The 18,429-nt window shown below is 43.5% G+C and overlaps 2 pseudogenes across 1 annotated transcript; both read right to left on the bottom strand.

Moving 5' to 3' along the window:
• Positions 1-7,992: 7,992 nt before the first annotated feature.
• Positions 7,993-9,053, bottom strand: LOC122434383 (annotated as a pseudogene).
• Positions 9,054-12,520: 3,467 nt separating this feature from the next.
• LOC122434382 lies at positions 12,521-17,974 on the bottom strand (annotated as a pseudogene). The gene is made up of 8 exons (XR_006267358.1): positions 17,835-17,974; positions 17,245-17,514; positions 16,760-17,035; positions 15,878-16,153; positions 15,657-15,761; positions 15,194-15,226; positions 15,005-15,052; positions 12,521-14,839 (listed from the first exon to the last, which is right to left on the bottom strand). The product of XR_006267358.1 is annotated as a BOLA class I histocompatibility antigen, alpha chain BL3-7-like (transcript).
• Between the last annotated feature and the right edge of the window lie 455 nt (positions 17,975-18,429).

Here is an 18,429-nt window from a genome sequence, read left to right on the forward strand (position 1 = left end):
CCATGATAATTATTGTGCCAACACTATGAGTTATCATAACACTAGTCAACATGTATTTATACACGCCACTGAAATATTCACATCTGTAAGTATATTTCACTGCTTGATTGTATAAAAATAGAGAATTCAAACAGAATAAATAAACTTCCTGTCATTGCTCATCATCATTTTTGCACTATTATTACCTGTAACACTCATTGTATAAGTGCTGAACTAGGAATTTATATTCGTGTAAACCAAGTGATTGTGAAGGTGTAAGGAAGTATAACTTATTTAATTCCTTAACGAAGGATTGTAGAACTCTATGTACATGAAGTGAATGAAAGTCAAACAGTTTAATTGAGCCACATTCTTACTAGAGTGATGAGCTTCCACCCCTTCCAGTGTTAGCTCACAATTAAATCCTGAAGTCATCTGGCCTCAATGTCTGCTTCCTGCCATCCAGAAAGAAAAGGTGAGGAAGTCCTGACAGAATTGTTGCTATTTTTCTTTTTTTTGATTTGTATTTTATTGCAGGGCTTGGCAAAAAGAGGGCCTAACCTGTGTTTAGAGTTCCATCCCAAGGCTTGCTCTGGCATGTTACATATGTTGACAAACTGCTGATTATTTTCAACAAAGGACAATGATCTGCACTTCACTGTCTGTTGCTTGAGCTGGAATAGTAGGCATCCCTTTAAGTGCAGTCCTTCAGGCTGAAGTAGGCATACCTGAAGCAGCAGCGTAAGATGAACACATTTATCATGTAGACCTCGCATCCCATGAATTTGTAATAATTTTTCAGTTATACCCATCATCATCGGAGGAACTGACTTGTCCCAGTAATAACTGGAGTACCCAGTATAACAGTTCCTTGACTAAATAATAATGCTTACAAGTACTTCTTCCAGTGTTCTTTCTTCTACCCTGGTCATGAACAGGAGAAGCTGATGGCTGTGGTTATTGAAATGTATATTGATTCCTAGGTGGCACAGTCAGCAAATAATCTGCCTACCAGTGCTGGAGATGGAAGTGATGTGGGTTTGATCCCTGGGTTGGGAAGATAACAATTCATACACTCATTTTATGTGAACAAGTTTGATACTCATGAGTTTTTTTCTTCTGTATACAGAGAAACAAATGCTGTTCAAGGACACTGAAAGAACCCTAATGTTGAAAATCAGATCTGTGTTGTGAGCGATGCTTAGAAATGCATGAGTTGAAGCATAGTGTCATGCCTATCATCCTTGTATTTCCCTCAGTGAAATATTTTGAGAAAAGCTCTTCATGCATGGTATAGATTCATGAAGAAGCTAAATAGCATTAATCGTTTACGTTGACAACTGTGAATTTAAATCTCCTGTGAATCCTATGTGACAACCACACATACCAACATGATTTATTAGTATTATATCAATATTTTTAGTCCTATTGTATTTCAACTAAAAATATCAATATATAATTGTACATGAATTCAAGACATAAAATCAGTGCAAATACAAAATATGCCATCCTTTGAGGAAGGGAGCAAAAAATCTATGTGCTTTGCCTATTGCATTTTTATGTATTAGATCCTTAAGTATTTTATTCACCACACCCAACTGAATGATTAACAAATCTTCAGAGAAGAAAGGATCATTTCTCTTTAACAATGAGTAGTTGAACTCCTCTCAAAGCAAAGTCATAAGTGAGTCTAATTTTGTGTGAGACCATGAAAACTCAGTGTTTCTATTGTGCAACATTCCCTTTCTCCCTACGTGCAGTAGAAGTCATTCCCACTTCCCAACATGTCTGTCTTCTGTCCTCTGGAGTATGTATTACTTGAGCTCACCATGGCCTAGTAGATGGAAATTGTCAGGATATTCTAGAAACACTTTTTACTGCAGTCTCTTCAGGAGGTTAGAACTGCTGCAAACCTCAGGATTTTACCAAGCACTTTTTACAACCTCAGATAAAGGAGAAGTCAACACTCATCACAGCCACAGGCTTCCATGGCCTGTACATGATTGTTGGCTTTGCTTTCATCATCATCCTGTTTCTTATACCAACTAAGATGTCCCTTTATTTTTTTGTCATCATTTTATCTTTGATGGTTTTTAGATCTATTATGGATTTTCCTATATATCTTCACTTATTGGTGAGGGTCTTATGTTAGTAGTAGTTACTAAAACTGACTTCCAGTCAGTTAGCTGTGGTAGAATAGGAAAAAGAATAACCAACTGTATATTATTATTATTATATATTAATATACTATTAGTTTTATTGTTTGCAGTCATCCAGTTCTAACTTTCTGAAATAAACATTCAGGAAAATCACGTCCTTTTGAGTGTCCATTTGACTGTATAGGAGCACGGCAGTGTTATTACATAAAATTGTTTACAGTTTCCATTATGTTTCTTCTGTTTGATGTATGTATCAGCCTTTGGTTCTATCACTAGCATTGCAAGTAAAAAAATAATTAATTAGAGCTCCTATGGTAATTTAACTGTTAGCAATAAGTATAGCATAAAGTGGACACAGAAGAGGTTAGAGTAGACCAGATATGAAAGTTAGTTTAAAAGAAAATATACAATGTTGGATGATTACAGTAGGATTAAATTTATATTTATGAAGTTCCTTTAGTATAGACAAGTATTCTATCCTTTCAGTTTCCTTTGCAGGGGTGTTAATGTACAGATTCCAGTACCATGGCTAGAGTGAATAATACTATCATTCATGAGAGCAACTCTAAGTCTTAGTGCTCATATCACTCAAGGTATTTTAATACCTATTATGTTAGTAGTGTTTGTAGTTTGTGAAGTCACATAAGTTGTATTCATTCAAGCAATAGTGTCAAACAGCTATGGCATCAATTATAGATGTGAATAGATATAGAATGTGAATCCGTTTCACTGTGACAGGTTATTATTTAAGGTATTCTATTAATGCCAGTAACAAAGCTGTGCAGAGATGATACAATGTTTATTAAGAAAACAAGATTTACTAATTTGTTTTAGTATTCTGTTTCTTTTAAGCCGATTTAATGAGAACAGGCTTAACTTCTTGTTAACTTGTATGACCATCAGCAGTTTGACCGAGTTGAAGAACATGACTTGTTCGTAGTCTTCCTCATCAGCTCACTCCATCTACTAGCTTTAAAATTATTTAGTACAGAGCTCAAACATTGTCTAGGTGTTAATCCAGTGTTTTGCTTGATTATCTTGCAGGATCAATTTAAAAGTAAAAGTATGCCTGTATGGGTTGGAGCTCTGATCCCAACAGTCCATGTAGAAGCTTCCACTGAGAAAGGAAGGAGCTCACAGTTTACAGTTAAGAGAGGGCTTCCTGGGAAATAAACTGATTAGGAAGCCATGGTTTTGCTCTTGGGTTTGCAAGTCCAGGAGTTTCATTTTTCAGTTTACCCATGGGGCTTCCTAGGTGGCCCAGCGGTAAAGAATCCATCTGTCAATGCAAGAGATACAAAATACATGGGTTTGATCTCTGGCTCTGGAAGGACCTCAGAGAAGGAAATGGCAACCCTCTCCAGTATTTTTGCCAGGAAAAAATCATGGACAGAGGATCCTGGTGGGCTATCATCCATAGGATTGCAAAGTGTTGGACACAACTAAGCAGCAGGCGTGATATAGCATAGGTAAGCTGACTCAGGAGGATAAATGTATGAGACGCACAAACAAAGATAAAGAATCTTGAAAGCATCACAATAAAAAAAAAAAAGTCTTGGTATATACAGGGGTTCTTTCATAAAATTATTAGAGGATTTTGTAGCAGAAACATTACAAGCCAGAGGGAGTAGGATGATACAGTCAGAGAGCTGAAAGAAAAAAAAAAGCAACACTTGCCAACCAAGAATGCTAAATGGAGCAAAACTGTCCTTCAAAAATGAAGGAAAAATAAGGAACTTCCCAGATAAAACCTGAGGGAGCTCATCACTGCTAGGCTTGCCTTAACAAGAGTTGCTGAAGAAAGTCTTTCAAGTTAAAATAAAAGACCCTAGGCAGGAACACAAAAGGATATAAAACTCTCCCTGGTAAGGGAAGTATATAGATAAATACAGAATCCTTTAATGGTGGTACATAAATCATTTTCAATTCAGATATAGAGCTTAAATTATAAAAATATACTTATGAAATATGTTAATGGGTTAAAAATATTTTTAAAAAGATGAATTTTTGACATTGATAACAAAGGAGTGGTGAAGACTTGAAGTAGAGTTGTTATGTCACTGTACTTAATTTGTTATCAGTTTAAAATTGATTATTTTAGTTATAATATGTTTTATATAATCGGTAAAGAAAATACCTGTAGAAAATGCACAAAAGAAAATGAGAAAGGGATCAAAGTCTGTCATTGTATAAAAATAAACCACAGAGAAAGGCAGTGAGAGGAAAAGAGGGACAACATAATTATACAACATACAGAAAACAATAAACAAAATGACAATATAAAGTTCTTTTCTATCATCAATTACTTCAAATATAAATGATTTAAACTCTCCAGTCAAAGGACATAGAGTGTATGAATGGGTGAAAAACAAGGTCAAATTATATACTATTTAAAAAGAGCATATATGTTCTTTAGATATAAGGACATGACTAGGCTGAAAGTAAAAGAATGGAGAAATATATATGAAGCAAATGGGAACCAAATGAGAATAGGGATGGCTATGCTTATATCAGACAAAATAAATTTTAAGTAAAAACTGTTATAAAATACAAAGAAAGACATTATGTAATCATATATAATCAATTCACCAGGAAGACATAATGCTTGTAAATACTTATGTTCATAGTAGCAGAGGATCCAACTACATGAAGTAAACATTGACACAATTGAAGGGGGAAATAGTGCAAAGTAGCAGTAGATTGCCACACTCTACTTTTAGTAATGGGTAGGTCAATCCAACAGAAGATCAGCAAGTGAACAGAGGACTTCAACAACGCTATAGACTGTTGGACCTAATAGACATATACAGAATATCTCAACCAACAAGAGCAGAATAGATATTCTCATGGACACATGGAACATTCTCCACATATTAGACAACAAAACAAAATAGCTGTCCTTTCTGCCTCCTTATATCTAGGCATATAAGGCATCTAGATATATGCCTTATATCTAGAAAGGCAGCTCCTTTCTGCCTCCTTATGTCTAGTAAGAGAATCACTAGCCCACTTCAACTGGAAATGTACCAAAAAGATAATGGGAATATAGTTCAGTCAAACAGGCAGTTTACAAAGTCAACAGTCATGCATTAAGTCTATAGAGTTCTATGTAATATGCTTCTTATATTCTCATTTTCACAACTGCAGATTCAACCAAACATAGACCAAAAATATATTTTAAAAAATCAAGAAAGTTTCTGAAAGCAAAACTTGAATTTGCCCTGCACCAGGAACTATTTATTTTTTTTATTTCAGAATTTACTATTTACTATTTATTTCAAAATTTACCTTGTGTTTACAACTATTTGCATAGCATCTACATTGTATTAGGCATTATATTAATAAGTAATCTAGAGATAAGTTTAAGTATATGGGAGGATATGTGTAGGTTATATGCAAATACCACATGATTTTGTATGATGAGTTTGAGCATCTGTATGGGGTCCTGGAATGAGTCCCCGAGAATTTCAAGGGACAATTGCATTTTGTTCTCTTTTCTCGCCTTACATATTCTCCTGGCCACCTCAGTCTTCTCTATGACTTTGACTACCATGTCTATATGAATATTCCCCAACTTTATATTCCCAGCTTGGATGACTATAGTCTTCTCTATAGTCTTAGATAACCAAGATGCTGATAGACATCACCTCGATATCTCACTTAATCTTCAATTTGTTCAGGCTGAATTTGTCTCTTTCCTCTTTGTCTCATTTTGGTTAACAGTACCATTATGTACCTAGCACTCAAACCAGAAATCTTCTAGTCATTCCTTATAGTTTTCCTTCTCACACACATATGACTAGTGAGTACTAGTCCCATTTACTCAATTTCTCCTAAATTTCTACTGCTATTATTCTGATTCAAACCATTATCATCTCGCATATAGATCAAGGCAACCATCTCCTGCCCCCTACCCTCTCCTGTTACCCCATCCTTCTTTGTGCTTTAAGAATAGAAACCAGATATATTACTCTTCTATTGAAAGCCCTTCACTGATCCCCTTTAAGATAATGGGTGAAATCCAAATGTTGCATAGCTTAAACAATTCTCAATAATCCGACTATGACCTACCTTACCTGTAATCATGTTTGGAGCTATTATATTTGCTTCCTTTTTTAAGACTCAGACTGGACCTATTTTATTATTACTCCTTCCCTGGAGGTTCTCATTCTGCAGCTGGAAGAGAAAAATCTTTCTTCTCTCTTGATGGAGTTATCAGCATGTGGGACTCTAACTCCCTGTGTTCGTGTTCTTCACCCTGTAGAGAGATCCCGGCAGAGTGAAAAAGAACAAACAATAAGATGCAAAACAAAGAAGAGATTAGAGACAAAGATGGAGAAACAGAGCACTAACAGAAGTTGTGTCTCTGGATCCCGTTGCCCTAAAGATTACTGTTGACTTTCTGCAGTTCAGATTTCTCTTATATGTTTAAGTTCACTTGAGCTGTATTTCTCTTGCATCAGAGTAGTGATTTATATACATAATTGAAACTCATACATTCAATGTGTAGCCATAAAGTACCACATGAACACATTCCCATTATATGTCACTGTGTCTGATACAGCATTTCTCTTCATTTTTTAAGTGAATGAGCTTGAAGAATAATTCTTCAAGATTCTGTTTAAACATCAAATCTTACCAAGTTACTTCTTGATAACTTCAGATTAAGCTGACCATTATATTTTGAGAGCCTCTTCATACATACAGAATTTACCCTTTTATATTTATTCATATCCTTTATTAGGTGGTAAAATTTTGGAAAAAAGGGACCCTTCCTTCTTCATTTTTGTCATTGATCATAGTGTCTGAGATAGAGAAAGTGCCAAATTAATATTTGTTAAATGATGGATGATTTTGCAATTTATGTTTACTATTTTAAATAGGAATTATTTTTGTGTTTGGGGATGTTTTATCAATTTGCTTTTGGACATACTTGTAGGAACCTTCATATTATCACTTTATTTATACACTATGGGAACAAAGAAAGGAACAAATGCTATTGCTTTCATTTTATACAAAGTATAAATAAGTCAATTTATAGTATTTTGTCAACATGTAAGTTAGAAAAATAAATGGGATTAAACCAAAAGGAAATCGCCCTTAGGACATAGGTTCCTAAGCATTGTGAAGTGAGACTGATTAACAAGCAGCAATCCAGTGGAGACTAAGCCAAGTGTTGAGGTAAAGCTTTTAGAGTAGATACCCTTACAATTGGGCTTCCCTGGTGGCTCAGACCGTAAAGCGTCTGCCCGCAATGCGGGAGATCCGGGCTCGATCCCTGGGTTGGGAAGATCCCTGGAGAAGGAAATGGCAACCCACTCCAGTATCCTTGGCTGGAGAATCTCATGGATGGAGGAACCTGGTAGGCTACAGTCCACAGGGTTGCAAAGAGTCGGACACAACTGAGCAACTTCACTTCACCCTTACAATTATCAATTTTTTTTCCATTTATTTTTATTAGTTGGAGGCTAATTACTTTACAATATTGTAGTGGTTTTTGCCATACATTGACATGAATCAGCCATGGATTTACATGTGTTCCCCATCCTGATCCCCCCTCCCCGCTGCCTCCCCATCCCATCCCTCTGGGTCATCCCCGTGCACCAGCCCCGAGCACATGTCTCACGCATCCAACCTGGACTGGTGATCTGTTTCACACTTGATAATACACATGTTTCGATGCTGTTCTCTCAATTTCAAATCTGGTATGTGCAATCACCAGACTTGAGCCTCATATTCATTTTTCAAAGATTAACAACAATAAATTGATGTACCTATACACAAGACCCAGGTTCGCTCCTTGGGTTGGGAAGATCCTCTGGAGAAGGAAATGGCAACCCAATCCAGTATTCTTGCCTGGAAAATCCCATGGACAGAGGAGCCTGGTAGGCTACAGTCCATGGGGTCGCAAAGAGTTGGACACAACTGAGCGACTCAACTTAAAACTTTTAACTCTCGGCAGCCCATTCCTGAGCTCTAAGGAAGCTTGTCTTCTTCTGAGCTACCCGATCTTTTTTCTGGGCAAGTGACATTTTGGGACGGTTCCACCTCTTCTTTTTAACTTCTTTCTTAAGCTGCTTCTCATACACTGGATTCTCTCGTACTGCAGCATGAGCTTTCTTATACATCTCCTCCATCATGTCTGGAGTTTCGTTGTTCTTTATGTACTGAGAGACCTGTTTCTTGTAAGCATCCTCATCTTCTTCAATCAAGTAACACATGTAATCTGCAACATTCTGCCCCATGATGTGCTTTCAATGTACCTCAGCACTGAATTCTTTGCTTTCTGAATCATAACCAGTGAACTGTTTGGTACTGTGAGGGATAGACAAGCCTCCATCGACAGTTCCCTTTAGGGCACCAAAAACTTTATTCCCAGCAGTAGTTCTGGCAAGTCCTGCATCCAAGTTAACAGGTGAAGGCACCAGGTTGACCATCAATGCTTTCCACATTATATTCATCTCCAGTCACCTCGACTTGGCCTTCATAAATTTTGTCAATAGCAAACCTATTAAGAAGCCTGCAGGCCAGCAGCAGGCCAGTACAATATGCTGCAGCATAATTTGTCAGGCCAACCTTCACACCATATTTTGGGAGTTCATGAGCATAAGCTGCACAAACTATCACATCTCCTTCTACACGGGCATAAGCAATCTGACAAATGATATCTCTGTTCGTTATACGAACGATCATTCTGTATTTAGGTGTGTTGTGTTTATTTTCATCTTGGATTACCGATCATTTCAAAGCATAGTAGCCAGTTTTGCCCTCTCGTTGTCTTCTGAATTTCACTTGATGTCTCTTGAAAGAGGCCTTGTGCTTGACAACTTTAACAAACCCCATCCTGCGGAACAGAACCCCGACTCTGCGGCTTGCCACAGAGCTGCAGGACCAGCACCTGAATACTTAGGTTTTTTGTTTTTTGTTTAATGTTTTTTGGGGTTTTTTTGCAATACGACTCATGGAATCTTAGTTTCCCAACCAAGGATAGAACCTGGGCCCTTGGCAGTGAGAGCTCGGATTCCTAGCCACTGGGCCACCAGGGAAATCCCTGAATACTTGTTTAATGAGTATTTTAAGTTCCTGGACAAATCTTGTGTTTGCCCTCGCTTGTATGCTTTAAATTTTACTAGGGTCACATGTACTCATCTGCTAGATTTTTCATGTGGAAAACCTCTTCACAACCTTTCAAGTTTCACCGGACACTAAAAATTATATGAATAAGTAATAAACATGTTTTTTCCCCACTCATCACGTTTGTTATTTTTTTCAGACAAAATTTGTTCAATAACATCTCTATATGTCTGAGTTCAGGCTTCCCTGGTGGCTCAGTAGGCAAAAAAAAAAAAATGTGCCTGCAATGCAGGAGGCCCAGGTTCGATCCCTGGGTCAGGAAGATCCCCTGGAGAAGGAAATGGCAACCCACTCCAGTATTCTTGCCTGGAAAATCCCATGGACAGAGGAGCCTGGCAGGCTACAGCCCATGGAGTCAGAAGAGTTGGACACGGCTTAGCGACTAAAACCACCTTCTCTGAGTTCACATACCCACAGCACTGTGTACTAAGCCGCCAGGGAAGTCCCATAGAGGAGGTCTTAGGTGTGCAAATTCAGCAAAATGTCTCATTCAGCTCACCCCTACCCTCCCCCAAAGACTTCTAACACTTCCATACTAATAGGCTAGGTTTGTTGCAGAGCCTTTAGAATGACGAATTAGGATAAAGCTAATCCTGCTCATTCTGGGTGTGGAAGATGCCCTGGTGGTATACGGCTCAGGGGAATGGGTGCTCCCGAGGATCTAGATGTGGCTGCCTCCCCTCACCCACCAAGTCTCCCAAGTTGTCTTTGTACGAAGACACAAAGGTCTCTTCCCCACTCCACCTCAAGACCCCCCAGAGGTGTCTCTCCAACGTCGCTCCCAGCCTGTCCTGCTGTGGCCCATAAAAGACATTTTCTCCCTCCATGCTCCCCTTTGTATCCCTGGACTCACCCACATGGAGACGTCTTTCTCTCTGCGCAGACCTCGGTCGCCACTGCCTGGTCCGGAGGAGAAACCGAATATACCCACTGGGATGCTCACGAAACCCAGGGCGGGGCTTCGCAGGGCGGCCCTGAAGTTTTTTCTGCCGGGCCAGAGTTCAGAGGGAGGGCTGGAAATCACCTGTCCCCCAGATCTTGGGCTGAAAGAAATGAACGTTGTTCACAGATATGAATGTAGAATAAAGGAACTTCTGTGCAGGTTGGGAGCAGAGCGAGCTGCAGTTAGATTTCTGGTTCTCAAACTCCCGGATGAGAAGATGAACACCTGCCTGGTCCTCGGAAATTCCGAGCTGGTAGTTCCGAGGGGGATCTGGAATCCGACTTACTTAAACACGGTCTGGGTTAATTCTGAGATTCATGAGTAGGGAAATGATTCTTCCAGCCACCCCCAACCGCACCCCTCGCTCAGGTCTCGCCCTTAGATTCTAAGAACCAAAAACCCTTCCTCCAGACTCCCTTTCACCCAGGAAGCAAAGGATCTACCTCCGAACGTTGGGTTTGAATCGGCTCCGCCGGCCTGGATAAAAATCAGTATCTAACGATCCAGGAAATACCCACCAAGGTTCTGCCTTCTTCCACTGGAAACATAACTTACACTTGGTGTGACTTCCTTTAAAGACTGGAGCAACTTCACTGAAGAACACAGTAACAGCAGGTCCAGGCACAGCTTACAAATTGCCCACCGAGTGCCCCCTCCCCTGTCCTCACCTGGCCTGTCTGAGGTGGATGGAGTCACCTGTGTTCACCATCAAAGGCACCACTGGCTGTAAATTAAGAAGTCAAATATCTGTGCATGATTTCTCGTGATACAGACTCTTATTATAATCCTGATACTTCTCAATTTCTGCTTTCCCATAGGAAAGCAGACCACTTTGAATAATGTTTAGCTGATTCTTTTGGCTTTTATTTCCAACTCTCTAAACATGATGCCTTATTAGAACCGCTGCTTGATTTTTCTGTCACAGCCACTGTCTGTCACATCACACAGGGGCTGATGCAATAGTTAACAGTCACTGCTTTCTTTCACTCTTCCCATTCCTTCAGTTTCCCACTTTATTTATATATTGATCATACTTAGTTCATTCAGCTTTTTCTTTTCCATGACTAATACACTGATCAACTAAAAAGATGCTCAACTTAAGATGTGTGAGTTAAGTTTTATTTGGGGCACAATGAGGACTGCAGCCTGGGAGACATCACCTCAGATAGCTCTGAGAAACAGCTCCAAAGAGGTAGGGAGGGAAGGTCAGTATATATGATTTTGGTAAAGGGGGAGTTCAGTGCAATCAAGTACATATCTTCCCAAGATTTTCTGCTAGTCACAAGGAGCTGATCTCACCATGAAAGGGTTTAATGCTTTTCTACATATGAGGAAATGAAGCGATCCAAAGGACTGGAAAAGGTCAGTTTTCATTCCAATCCCTAAGAAGAGCAATGCCAAACAATATTTAAACTGCTGTACAATTGTACTCATTTCACATGCTGGCAAAATTATGCTCAAAATTCTTCAAGCTAGGAGTCAGCAGTATGTGAACTGAGAACTTCCAGATGTACAAGCTGGGTTTAGAGAAGGCAGAGGAACCAGAGATCATATTGCCAGCATTTGTTGGATCACAGAGAAAGCAAGAGAATTCCACAAAAACATCTACTTCTGCTTCATTGACTATGCTAAAGCCTTTGACTGTGTGGATCACAACAAACTTGTGGAATAGTCTTCAAGAGATGGGAATACCAGACCATCTTACTTGTCTACTGAAAACCTGTCTGCAGGTCGATAAGCAACAGGTAGAACCAGACATGGAACTACGGACTCGTTTAAAATTGGGAAAGGAGTATAATAAGGCTATACATTGTCACCCTGCTTATTTAACTACATGCAGAATACATCAGGCAAAACACCGGGCTGGATGAATCACAAGTTGGAATCAAAAGTGCCAGGAGAAATAAATAACAACCTCAGAAAAGGAGATGATCCCACTTTAATGGCAGAAATGAAGAACTAAAGAGCCTCTTGATGAGGATTTGTTTTTGTTGATTATGTTCTATGAAGCTCTCATGAATTCAGCTCTAATGACTGCTCTGTTTGCATGACTCTTTCACGAAGTATGGATACTTTGGATATTCCATCAGTTTTTCCTTTTTTGGAAATGTTGTCCTGGACCCTTCTGACGTGCTCCCACCTGGTCTGGATACTTCTGCATCTGGAGCAGAGCCATCCTCCTAGGATCTCCCTCCACCACCACCTGGGCAGCACTTTAAAGTGCTGTGGATACTGCATTGTACAGGGAGCTTTACCCAGCACTCTCTAATGGCGTATATGGGGAAAGAATCTTAAAAAGACTAGATATATTTATAGCTGATTCACTGTACTGTCCAGCAGAAAGTGACACAGCATTGTAAGTCAATTACACTCCAATGAAAACAAAACAAAACAAACACGTAAGCAAGCAGATCTCTATCCTGGATGTCACTTATTAGTCACTTGTTCTTTCAGTCAAACCCGAGTGCCTACATTGTACCAGATCAAGTTCCACTTCCAGATCTTTGCTCTAACAATTGAAATTTGACATTCTTGTCCATCCCTCTCTCCCCCTCACCTGATTAGGAGCATTTCCAGATTAGGAGAATTCCACACTGAATCTTGGTAGGAGGCAGAGACCACCTTATTCCATTAAAGAAGAAAACCCACTTTCCCAAATATTCTTGCCAGAGCACACAGCATGAAGCTGAGGTCCCACCACTCAGGTGACCACATGTCAGACTCTACTCAGGCCGCTGAGACACAGAGAAGCTGGAACTATGCAGGATGCATCTGACAGGGTTGTCGAGAGTGGGAGTCACACCACACCCAGTTGTCAGGAGCCTCAGTGATAGCCGTCCTCAGCGTGGGGTCCACGTCCAGATTGAGGGGCTCACTGTGTGAACAGTGACACTGTGCCCCAGCAGGGGCGAAAGTTCCTTTGTGGGATCTGGCCTGGAGTGGACACTGTGGGTCCTGTTCCCATGGAGCCATACATATATATAGTAGTGTATGTCTAACTTAATTTGGATCCCATTGTTAGCTCCAAGAATGAATGAGGAGAACTCAACTTGGAGAATAGTTTCAGAGAGCAAGGATTTCATTACGCTGAACTCTGAACCACTGCCTAAGTCTTCAGATGGAATAAGAACAACATTATTTCTCAACATCACACCTCATAATTGACAATATGAATTGTCAATATAAATTCCCTTTTCTTTCTGAAGAAAAAAACCACTTTTAAATGTGGATTTAAGGCCCCTCTCTGGCCACTCACTCTCATATACCTCAGGATTCCCAAATTGGCTGATCGTCAGAATTGCTTGTGGGGCTTTTCCGAAATGCTCAGCCTCTCCCCAGAACCACCTTCTCAGAGTATTAGGACAAGACCAAGGGATTGCTTATTTAGCAACCTCTGTGTGCGAGGCTGATACACAGCATGTGGGAATCCTGGTCTATGTACTTTGTTGCTACTAAAAGTGTGACCTGGAGACCAGCAGCATCAGCATCAACCTTATTACAAATGCAGATTCTCAGGCTCTACTCCCGACTGTCTAGATTTAATGAGGGTCCAGGGGAGCACCAGCATCCCCACCTGGACCCTGCACTAATCCTACAGGCTCCTCTACTGCATCGCTCACCCTTCACCTCCTGATTCTGCACAGCAGTTAGACTGATGCTCCTAGCGAGCAGTCACACCAGGTCATCTTCTATTCAAACCATCTTATGAGTCCACATCTTTCACAGACATCAGACACCTTCCAATATGCTGGAGGTCCACATGATCTGGCCAGACACTGGATCTCATCTCAGTTCCTCGTTCCTCCACACACACCTGCCTCCTGGCTCTTCCTTGATCACATACACTCTACTGCCCTCCTGCATTTGCACTGGCGTCTCCTCTGCCTGGAGAGAACTTCCCCCAGAGATCCTAGTGGACATTCTCTCACGTCCTTCACACCTTTACTCCGATATCATCTCCTCAACGAGGCCTACACTGACCACCCTAGTAAAACAGCCACCTTCCCTGTACCCACACACTTCTACTCTCAGTAACCTTCCTGAGAGCACTTGCCAGTCTCTAGGCAGACACTTTCCTCACTTATAGCCTCACTCTGCCTCATCTCACCAGAACATAGGGCACGAGGCCAACAAAGTGTGTCTGTTGTTAGTTCACTGAGGTTTCCCAGATGCAAATATAGAGCATCATTATTTGGCACACAGCAAATATCAGATGAAGGAATGATGAGTGCAGATGGCTCTGTATTCTATATTTATTTATGTGAACTCAGGCCACTTGCTCTCTCACGGAAGCTATAGTACATTAATCATTCACACTGACATCAGTGCTGCATGTACCTTCCCCACAAGATCTGATCACCCCTCCCTCTCACATCCACCAGTCTGCACTCTACACATAATGATATTTTCTCTTCAGAAAAGATCCAAGGCTGTGACTATTAGGTACCGCTTTTCAAATCCCAGAGTTTGGATTGGAAGAGGTTGGCAGTCTCCCGACCTCTTCATCTTATGCTAATAGGAGCACAGATACATTCAGATGCAGCTTCAGAAAGAGGAGTCTGGGATCTGACGTCACAAAGTGGGACAGAGCATCACTCAGTCCCCACAAGGCAGCTGTCTCACTGTGCTGTGAGAGAAAAGAATCAGGAACCAGTTCAGGTCTGTCATGTAAGCACTCACATTCTCCACAGCCCCCCACATGCTCACATGTCCACTCAAAGATCCCCGCCACCCAGTGTGTCCCCTCTGCTCCAACTCCTCTCCCAATCTAGACTCTCCAGGATCTCACCTTTAAGAACTGTGAGAGACACATCAGAACCCTGGGCACTGTCACAGCCTGGGGGAGAACAAGACCAGGATGTGGTCAGAACCCACAGGAGAGAATCTAGAGAAGGCACTTTGAGGAGGGTGAGCCCCCCATGGCCTCCTGTCTACACTGGCACAAGGGTTTCAGGAATCACACTCCCTCTGTACTTACTTGCAGTCTGGGTGTAGCCCCCTCCGTTTTCACCTGTGAGAAGAAAGTATCACGTGAGAGACCATGGAGCAGACTGAGTCATGAGACTCTAGAGGAACTCTCTAGTCTGGACAACAAAGAACTTTTCAGAACTGTGACCAAAAATCCAGGATAGGCTCAGGAACATGAAGGAAGGAGACGTGAGGGGACTGGACCACCTGCCTTCCTGGAGGTCTGTCCTCAGCAGGCACATTCCCTTCTGACCTTCAAATGCTGAGAAACAGGCTCCCAAATGGAATTATGAAGATGAAAAATTTGTCTTTCATTTTCACATGTACTTTACAAAAGGGTCAGTCTTAGCATCAGTTCATATTCCACATGTGTGTGGAGGGTACTTTCCAGTAACGAGGCAGCCAAACTTCCATTGGGCCAGAAACCCAGCCAGTGAGATAAGAAAACTCAGATTCCTCCCTCCTTTCTCTACCTGAGCGCTTCTTCCTCCAAATCACAGCTCCAGTCACCACAGCAAACATTAGGAGAACCAGGCCAACAATGATGCCCATGATGAAGACGAAGGGCTGAGGAGGTTCTGTGGAAGAAAGGGAAGGGGCCAGACTTCAGGCTTCAGCCTCTGACCTTGCTGAACGTGTCCAGAAGGGTTCCTGCTTTATCTGAGAGGAATCTCCACTCCTACCCCCTCCTTACCCCATCTCAGTGTGAGGGGCTCCTGAAGCCCCTCATGCTGCACATGGCACGTGTATCTCTGCTCCTCTCCAGAAGGCACCACCAGGGCTGCCCACTTCTGGAAGGTTCCATTCCCTGAAGGCCTGGTCTCCACAAGCTCCATGTCCTGAGTCTGGTCCTCCCCGTCTCGCTGCCAGGTCAGTGAGATCTCCTCAGGATAGAAGCCCAGGGCCCAGCACCTCAAGGTGACCTCACGGTCAGAGATGGGGTGATGAGTCACACGTGCCTTTGGAGGGTCTGAAGAGGAAGAATCAGAAAATTCACACTCCATGGGCCACTGAAACAGAACCACGTGACCATACTGAGAATGGGTGAGATAATGGGTTTGAAAAGAAGCAGCACAGACACCAGACACCAGCCTGGAATCTGTGGTCTGGGCAAAACTCCTAGTTCTTGGAAAGTTCTGGAGTCAGGGTGAGTGCCAACATAGGAGACTCCATGTAAGGGGAAAATACAGAGCAATGGTCCTGATTTGGGTGGAGGCTGAAAGTCTCAGAAAAGCTGGAGTCTGGCCTCCTAAGATGGTCTCAGGGTGAGAACAGGCTTTGAGAGAGAAAGTCATGGTTCACAAGATGGCAGTCAGCGTCAAAGGGCACCACTGGCCAGTTATTTCAGGGATGCTTTTCTGCTTATCCAAAAACACTGAATGCTTTAACTGTCCTTCAGAGAAGTGGGACCACTGGTGTGTCACTGTCTTCTACAGAATATGAAAACCTGGGGAGATCCCCCCCTCTCCAGACAAGAAGTTGGGGCGGTGTTCCCAGAAGGACCCCATTTTCCTCTCCTCGTGGAAAGCCGGCTCCAGCCTGAGAGGAGATCAGGGAGGCCCGGTGCCCCTCGTACCTGCGCGCAGCAGCGTGTCCTTCCCGTTCTCCAGGTGTCTGCGGAGCCACTGCACGCACTTGACCTCCAGCTAGTTCCGTTGGAACTCAGCCTCACCGGAGATTTCCCACTTGCGCTTGGTTATCTGAGCCACCGTGTCCGCCGCGGTCCAGAGGGGCAGGTCTTCATTCAGGGCGAGGTAATCCGCACCGTCATAGGCGTTCTGCCAGATCCCGCGGAGGTCCCACCCTCCCGGCCCCACGTCGCAGCCAAACACCCACTGGAGGGTGTGAGACCCTGACCCGCCCCGACCACCCGCGGTGATTCAACCCAAACTGAAGATGAAACCGGGTCAAGTCCCCGCCCCGCCCCCGCCTACTCCCGAATCGGGGAGCGGTGAGGGTCCCTCAATGTCGGGGTGACCCTCGGACCCAGAGATTCGGGGCGACCCCAGCCAGTCCCTGGGGATGGGGGTCGTGACCTGGACCCGGGTCTGCGTTGCTCACCGGCCTCGCTCTGGTTGTAGAAACCGGGCAGGGTGTTCAAGCCTGACCTCAATCTCTGTTGAGCTTTCTTGGCATCTCGTGTAATCTCTTCCCAGTATTCCGGCCCCTCCTGCTCCACCCACAGCGCCCGCGGCTCCATTCTCGGATTCGGGGCGTCGCTGTCGAACCGCGCGAACTGCGTGTCGTCCACGTAGCCGACGGCAAAGAAACGGGGCTCCCCGAGGCCGGGCCGGGACACGCTGGTGCAGAAATAGTTCAGGGAGTGGGAGCCTGGGGGCGAGGAGGGTTGAGACCCGGCCCGACATTCCTCCCGGCGCGGGTCCCGGGTCAGAGGTGATGGGGCCGGGAGTGGGAGGGGGCTAGGGGAGCGCGAGACCGAAAAGGTCGGAGAAGGACCGGGACTTCTTGGGGGAGAGAAAAGGGGGCGGGAAGCAGGGGAGGGACAGGACGGGACCAGGTGGGACAGGACGGGTCTGAGCGAGGGCGGCGGGGTGGCTCCTTCCCTGGGGGTCCTCCCCCAAACCCCCGATCCCCGGGCGGTCCCCTCGCCCCTTCCCGCAGAGGCCGTTCCCTCCGGACCCCGCACTCACCGGCCCAGGTCTCGGTGAGGACCAGGACCCCCGAGAGCAGCAGGAGGAGGGTTCGCGGCCCCATGACCGGTATCCTCCGGGCCTGGGGAGAAACCGAGTCCCGGTGGAGGGTGGGGGTGGGCGTGGGTACCGGTGGAAACTTTATAACCTGGAACCGTAGGGCCGATGATTGGCTTCTAGAAACCAGACACCCAATGGGAGTGAGAACTAGGGCCGCCACAGAAAGTGTCCCGGCAGAAAGGCACAACAGTTTGCGAAGAGAAAGTGCAACTCGAGGAGACTAGGGATCCCAACACAGACAGCCCCCGCCCCAAACAAGGCCCTTGACTCTGAGACGCTGAGACCGTGAGAACTACATCTGGTACTTTGTGGGACATCTGGGACTTTGCCCTGATCCCTCCTCTCCTGCACCGAGAATTCTGCAGTCACACTATCCCTGAGTCCTGGCCCAGCGACTGTGTAGTCAGATAGTTTCAGAACATTCTGGTCAGGATATTTATACAGTCCTACAAATTAGTGAGGACCCCAAGGATAATTTTGTTTATGTGGTTACTTCTGTCGATATTTTCCATAGTAGAAATAACAGTTTAAAATT

Source organism: Cervus canadensis, chromosome X (genome assembly GCF_019320065.1).
Source record: "Cervus canadensis isolate Bull #8, Minnesota chromosome X, ASM1932006v1, whole genome shotgun sequence".
In the NCBI taxonomy this organism is placed as follows: Eukaryota; Metazoa; Chordata; class Mammalia; order Artiodactyla; family Cervidae; genus Cervus; species Cervus canadensis.